The sequence below is a fragment of the Pteropus alecto genome, unplaced genomic scaffold (assembly GCF_000325575.1).
Source record: "Pteropus alecto unplaced genomic scaffold, ASM32557v1 scaffold98, whole genome shotgun sequence".
Lineage (NCBI taxonomy): Eukaryota > Metazoa > Chordata > Mammalia > Chiroptera > Pteropodidae > Pteropus > Pteropus alecto.
In genome coordinates, this window is record NW_006443570.1 from 5,274,244 (window position 1) to 5,281,727 (window position 7,484).

Genomic DNA, 7,484 nt, shown 5'->3' on the forward strand with positions numbered 1-7,484 from the left:
GCTACAAAAAGACATGGAGGGAGAGGTTGGTGGAGAAAAATAGCGTAGATGATAGAGGCTTTGTTTATCCCTCTTGTGACCAAATCAAAGCTGTGACAGAAACACGGAGCAAACAGCAAGAAAAGTCGCCTGGGATCTAGATGAACAGAAGCACTACAACTGGGGAGAGAAATAATTAATCAAGGTAGGATGCAGCAAAGACGCGAAGCTGCCCAGTCCCTAGTGGCTGAGTGGAACAGAGGCTATGGCAGTGGCAGATGCCTCTTAAAAGGGCTGTGCCCGCCAGCGGACTTTCACGGAGATGGTCCTGCTCGCTCTGAGCACCAGCACCGAGTCGACTGTGCGAGGGCACCAGGGACTTATAGGGGGATACTAAGTTGTTGGAGTGAGGGCCAGAGGTGAGGCTCTCTCTCAGGCAGAAGTGCTGGCTGGTCCTCTGTCGAACCCTCCCCCATTCCCAGTGTGTGGACGCAGCGCCTCCATAACTGAGACGTCATCAAACTGGATAACAGAGGTTGCTTTGCCCAGAATATTCCCTGAAACTCTGCCTCTTCCAACTCGCAGCCCCACTCAAGCCACATCCAGTTGTGTCCTTGGTGAGTCCAGTGCTCTTTGCTGAGCAGCGCCAAGACTCACACCAGTGACAGCTGGCCTCGGTTTTTGGTGTGGTTTCTTAAGGGAGCTATAACCACAGCATCTGTGGATTGCTTGCTGAATCTTAACAGGTGGTCCCAGAGGGACACAGGCAGGGGCTAAACTTGGCCTGCAGCAGAACCTCTCTCAGGACTGTGTCACTGGACACCTACTACAGAAAGCCACGCTAATAAGGCCAGGAGATTTAGAAGCTTTACTTAGTACATAGAAACAGACAAAGAAAGGGAGCCAAAATAGGAAGATAAAGAAGCATGAGCGAACAGAACAGAGATCCAGAAATAATAGAGTCAAGAAATCTAACAGATGCAGAGTTCAAAAATGCTGGTTATAAAGTTGCTCAATGAAATTAAGAGATGTGTAGATGAATTCAGTGAGAATTTTAACAAGAGATAAAAAAAAACATAAAAATGGAAATGGAAATTATAAAAGAGAACTAGTCATAAATGAAGAACACATCTGAGATGGAGAGTATATTAGAGGGAATAAAGAGAGTGGATAAAGAAGAGGATCAAACCACTGATATAGAGGATGGGAAAGCCAAGGACACTCAATCAGAACAGCAAGAAAAAAGAAGCGAAGACTATAATAATAATTTAAGGAGCCTATGAGACACAATTAAATGTAAAAATATCCATGTCCTGGGGGTACCTGAAGGAAAATAACTTGAAGAGCTATTTGAAGAAATAATGGTGGAAAACTTCTCTAACTTCCATACAACCCCAGGAAGCTCAGAGAGTCTCAAAAAAGATGAACCCAAAGAGGCCCACATCAAGACACATCATAATTAAAATGCCAAAGGTTAAATACAAAGAGAGTGATTTCTCAAAAGAAGCTATGCAGGACAGAAGGGCTTGGCACAAAATAGTCAATGTGATGAAAACCCAGGATCTACAACCAAGTATACTTTATCCAGCAAAGCTATCATTTAGTCGAAGGACAGATAAAGAGCTTCCCAGACAAAAATAAGCTAAAGGAGTTTATCAACATTAAGCCAATATTACAGGAAACATTGGAGGAACTTCTTTAAGAAGGAAAAACATGTATCAAAAACGAATAAATAATGATAATAATTACATTCCTATCAACAAGTACCTCAAATGGAAAAGAATTAAATGCTCCAATCAAAAGATAGAGTGGCTGAATGGACAAGAAAACAAGACCCCTACATATGCTGCCTACAAGAGACTCACTTCAGATTAAAAGACACACACAGACTAAAAGGAAGGGAATGAAAAAAGATATTGCCTTGATGGACCTAGAGGGTATTGCACTAAATGAAATAAGTCAGATAGAGAAAGATAAATATCACACGATTTCACATACATATGGAATCTAAAGAACAAAATAAACAACAACAAAGAAAATAAACTCATAGATACAGAGAATATTTTGAGGGCCACTAGATGGGAGGGGTGTCGAAGGGATGGCGAAAAAGGACAAAAAGATTAAGAAATACAAATGGAGGTCTACGGCCATGCCACCCTGGACAAGCTCGATTTCGTATGATCTCGGAAGCTAAGCAGAGTCGGGCCTGGTTAGTACTTGGATGGGAGACCACCTAGGAAGACCAGGTGCTGTAGGCTTAAAAAAAAAAAAAAAGAAATACAAATGGATAGATACAAAATAGACACGGAGTGTGAGTTATATAGATCTCTAATCAGGATGCTGTACAACTGAAACTAATGTATTATTGTATGCCAACTATAACTGAAAAAACTCATTGAATCGTACAATGTAAATATGGGCAACTAATTGTCTTTTATATTTCAATAAAACCAGAAGAAAAAAGAGTTAAAAGAAATTTATAAAATATCAGAAGACAAAAAGAGATGTTATAAAAATATTGTATTTTCCCTCACATATATTACTTATTTAATTGGCCTTACTATCCATCAGTAGTAATTGCCTCTTTTAACTAATCTTATTGTTTTGTTTAAATAGCAATATTTATGGGTCAGAAAAGTAAATAATAGAGAATAACATAAAATTTCAAATAAGTACTTATTTTCATATTTTTATGTTAAAGTTATAAAACATATATGTTATATAGGATATTATTTGTGCAAGCATAAGTGCGTGTGTGTGTGTGTGTGTGTGTGTGTGTGTGTGTCTGGTGTGGCCGTGTCCCAGATTGGCCCTCTAAAAAGTTGGTCACAATGAGTAAGAAGCTTTGCTGCCTAATGAAAGACAGGGCACCCTCCCCCCTGGAGCTCACCTCGCAGAGTTCAAATGACATCAACAGGTCCACCGTGTTGCTCAGCTTTCCGTGATTCCCTCTCCCAGCCTGTGCTTACATGATCCTCACCCAGCAGTTCCAGCTAGGAAAGCACTTCCCCAGACTCAGTGCTGGGAGTGAGTCTCTGCAGATGCCCTTAACTACTTGCTGCGTCCAAAGGGAATGGCCAAGCCTGGGTCCTGTGCTTGCCTCAGAGTGGGAGGGAGGCTGGAGGGAGCCAGGTCTCTCAAAGGAGCCAGGTCTCTCAAACACAAATTGAAAGAGTGGAGAAGTGGTTCCCTAAAGGGAAACCGAGGTGCTCTTACCAGAAGAGAGAATAGATGCTGTGCAGGCAGAAGCATCCTCAGCTGTCCATTACCCTGTGGGCAGGGAGCCAAAGTGCTTTCCGCTAAATTGTTTTGGGCCACATCCCTAGAGCCAAACAAACATGCATCCACTTTATCACTTACCATATTATATCGAGATGATCTATTGATGTGTCTCTCTTACGGGTTGGACAGAAAGTTTCTGAAGGACAAGGATTGTGTCTGATTCCTGCTCCACCCTCAGTGCCTGACTCAGCCAGGATATCCCAGGATGCCCGGGATCTCGCTCTTGCTTTCAGCTCACATTTCCTTGCACAAGTTCTTCCACTCCTATGGCCTTTACATCTATAGCTCCAGCACAAACCTCCCGCTGAGTCCAGAGCTGGGAAGGTTGCTATCTTCTGGACACTAACTTGGATGTCCCACAGGGGCTCACACTCCACCTGTTGGAAGTTGAACTTGCCATCTTCATCCCTAAACGTTCTCCTTCACTGCTCCTCTTCTCAGCAACGGCACCATCGGTCACTCAATTTACTCTCCTCTCATTTGCCCATATCAGTCATTCCCCAAGTGTTATTGATCCCACCTCCCAAATACCTCTCAATCCTTCTGGCCTCCCCATCTCACTGCCCTATGCTGCCCAAGCCTCAGCATCCCTCTACTGACATGCAGCAGGTGTCCTGCTGCAGGCTTCCCTCAGCCTGTCCCTCCTCTGTAGCTGGACCCCAGCTTGAAGCCCTTTGCTGCTTCCCATCACTTTCGCCTTCACCTTCAAGCCCACGCCAGCAACACTTAGGCCCTGAAAGCTCCTGGCCCTGCTGCTCTGCCCAGCCCTGCAAGAGCCTTGCATTCCCTAGGGGCCTGCCTTGAGCACACCCAGCTCAGTGTCTGTCCTTCTTTAGGTGCGAACTCCTTCCTGTCCTTGGAGACCAAGCTCACCTCCAAGCAGCCCTCCGTGATACACAGTCCAATCTGCCAGCTGAAAGCCTTGCCTGTGAGCTTCTATAGCTCTCTGTGCTTTTCTCATTCCTATCTTCCATGCCCTTGTATTCATTCATTCCTTTTTTCCATGGTGCATTTGATGATGTGTCCACTATTGTATTTTACAGCAATTTGACTTCCTGTAGTAAAGCTTAGACAGGTGGTCTCTACTTACTCGTCTTTCTCTCTAGGCTGTGAGTGCCCAGAGGCAGGGATGACATCCTTTTCTCAGTGACTCTAGCCAGAGTTTATCACAGGGTTGGCACATAGTAGGTGCTCATCAATTGTTCAATGTGTGAATTCGTGGACCAGTTACAGCAGAGGTTGGTGAACTTTGTAAAGGGACAGATAGAAAATATTTTTGCCGTTGCAGGCCATCTGGTCTCTGTTACAACAGGAAAGCAGCTGTAGACAATACATAAATAAAATTGTATTTACAAAATCAGGGGCAGGCTGGATTTAGCTTGTGGACTGTAGCTTGCCAACTTGTGAACTACAGAATGAACTTCCCCCTAGCGCTTGGGTCCAGTTCCATGCCCCGCCCCCGTTCATCTCCAGTGAAAAACCTCTTGCTTTTTGTTCTAACCAGTTTCCCTTCTCAGCCCTGCCCCCCATGGCCCTTCCCTCCATCCCCAGTCTTACCCTCCCGCCCCTTCCCTGGATGCTCCACACTCTCCTGTGCCTCATCTTCTCTTTCAGGCTCACAGCTACCTGTGGATCTCAATCCAGCCTCCTCCAGCCCAGCCACCACCCTCCCTCACTCCCGCATTGGCGCAGAGACCAGCCCTTCCGACAAAGGAACAAAAAGCAGATACTTGTTATGAATAGCACTTCCTTAGCTGATAAGAAACATTTAGTTTGCAAAACATGTTTACCCACATTATTCCGCTCTTGTCAGCCCCTGCCTCTCTTGTTTGTGGCTAGGTTCTCTGAGGACTTTCCCCCAGGGGCTCGCCCTCCTGATCTCTACCCTGGCAGATGCACAGGATGTCAACCAGCAGTGCTGGTCCCCAAGAAGGTGGGCACTTGGAGGGGGTTCATTGCCTCCTTAGAAAACCAGGGAAAGGCAGACATAGAAAGGCATGGGAGATTTCGTTTCTTGGTTGGAAGTGGGGAGGAGAGAAGACAAATAGCTAAGGACCGCCTGTGCCCAGCCCATGGCCTGAGTCTGAGTTCCTGTGGTTAGGCATAATCATTTATGTGAGAGACTTGAGCCTCTGAGCCCAGATGCAGCTTCTGTGGGGCCCACATGTCTAAACTGAGCACTGCCCTGGCACCCCAAGGACTGGCAGTTTGGGAAGCACTGAGCGACAGCACCTGGAAAACACACTGGTGTTCTCCCAGGGCCCTATCAAGGGCCCTTCGAGTGGCTTTGTGGGCAAAGGTCCTCAGCTAGGAGGCTGGCGCAGGGGAAGAGAGTGACATGAGATTAGCCTAGCACCTGCTGCTATGGGAAAGGTTTGTGGTCACTCATGGGCTTCCTTCGAGGGCTCCAGAGATCCTTGCTGTTCTGAATAAAAATTGGGTTTTGTGACTAAGGAGGAAAGGGCAGGCAGCAAATGATTTCACCATACCTGGAACACTTCTTTAGGTGCAAATTCCTTCCTGTCCTTGGAGACCAAGGGACAGAAAGGAGGGGACATTTGAGAAGTCATCATTTGTTTTGCAGCTGGCCTGGAGGATGAAGAGTAGGACAAAGGTAGATTGGGTAGAGGCAGCTAAAAAAACTGGGCCTAAGGGAGGAAGAAGGGCTATAAACATCAGTCAGGCATGGAGAGGCAGAGCCACAGGATGTCAGAGCCAGAGGTATCCCTGATTATATAGATGGGGAAAATGAGGCCCAGAGAGAGATCACAACCTTCCCAAAGTCACATAGTGATGTCTCCAGTCTCCAGGCCAGGCATTTCCCTGTATTAAAGCTGCTGAGCTCACTGCAGGCCCTTGCGGGTCCCCACAGCATCCTGCTCTGTAGAGTGAATGGCAGAGTGTGGCTTAGAGCCCTTAATGACCAGTAGGGCTTTCCAGGCCCATCAGAGCCACTTGGAATCTGCTCTCCTCCTCTGAGGAGAAAGAGGTCAGGTTTCTTCAGATGCACGGAGAAGCAGGTGCAAATGACCCATCCTGGAACAAACCAAGTAATATAATGTATTTTGAAGTGGGGAAGAGCCAGGCAGATAGACAGATAGAATTCCTGGCCCTTCCTCAGGCTGACTTTCCTCTCTGAGTGAGGGGAGGGGAACCCTCTCATTCTCTGTCTGCCTTGAGGACAAGAACAAATAGGAGGCAAACATAAAGGTGAGACCTCAGGTAGGATTTTCCAAGGAGCAAAGATGAGGGAGGAATCTCTGTTCTTGGAGGTTTTAAAAAATAAGAGAAATCTGCCTGTTTGTGCTGGAAAATAAGTTGGTATGGCCTGGAGGTAGGAGGAGGACCAAGGTGGCCCCTGGATCAGTCTTTATAGCTACAATCCCAAGAGATTGGCCATGGGGAGAAGGGCCATGCTGGACCCTGACCATGGACTGCAGTTATCTCAATTGCCACCAGGTGGCAGGCCTTCCCATTTTTAAATGGATGGGAACTCTGGCTGCTGGGAAATCAGATTGGCTGATGAATTTGTTTACTCATCCATCATTTATTCATTCATGGTTTTTATTCCCCAGGCACTTTGGACTCCTTCTATGCACCAGCAGGCCTTGTGCTGGGCGTGAGGAGGAAGCAAGAGTAGCCAATATAAGGTCTCTGTTCTAGGCCCCTAGCACAACTCCTCTCCACTCAGCAGCTGGTCATATGCTCAGGCCGGGGTCCCTAACAGTACCCCCATGTCTGTGGGGCTGGACTGCTGCCTGGGTCTGTTCCCACTGCAGTCACGTGGAATGGTGCCCCTTGCCCTTTCTTCTGCAGTGAGAGCCAATGGGCAGTGGGCCCTGAGCGAGGTTTGGATTACCTCCCATTACCTTCCAGGACGCCCGCAGCAGGTCTCAGGTGTAGCCACACAGCAGTCCCTGGGGCTGAGGTTTTCTCCATCTCTGTTCCTTCTCCAGACAGGCCCAACCTCAAACCGCCAGTCTCCGCTCCCCCCTCCCCCCTACACCTTCCTCTCTTCCTCCCTCACCTCTGCTCTGTTCTGGCAGCCTGTCTCAGAAATGTCTATCCAGAGAGCAGAAAGTGGGTGTCTGGAGTAGACTCAGGTCCCCGGTCCCAGGTCCCAGGGACCCTGGGGCTGCGGTACCTTTTCTGCCCTCCTCAAATTTCCTCCCACCCCAACCCCATCTCCTCTGGGCCCCAGTGCCAGTGTTCACTGCCAGAGC

The 7,484-nt window shown here is 47.3% G+C and overlaps 1 pseudogene; it reads left to right on the forward strand.

Annotated features, from left to right (window-relative positions):
* Positions 1-2,118: 2,118 nt before the first annotated feature.
* LOC112473413 lies at positions 2,119-2,237 on the forward strand (annotated as a pseudogene).
* Positions 2,238-7,484: the final 5,247 nt, after the last annotated feature.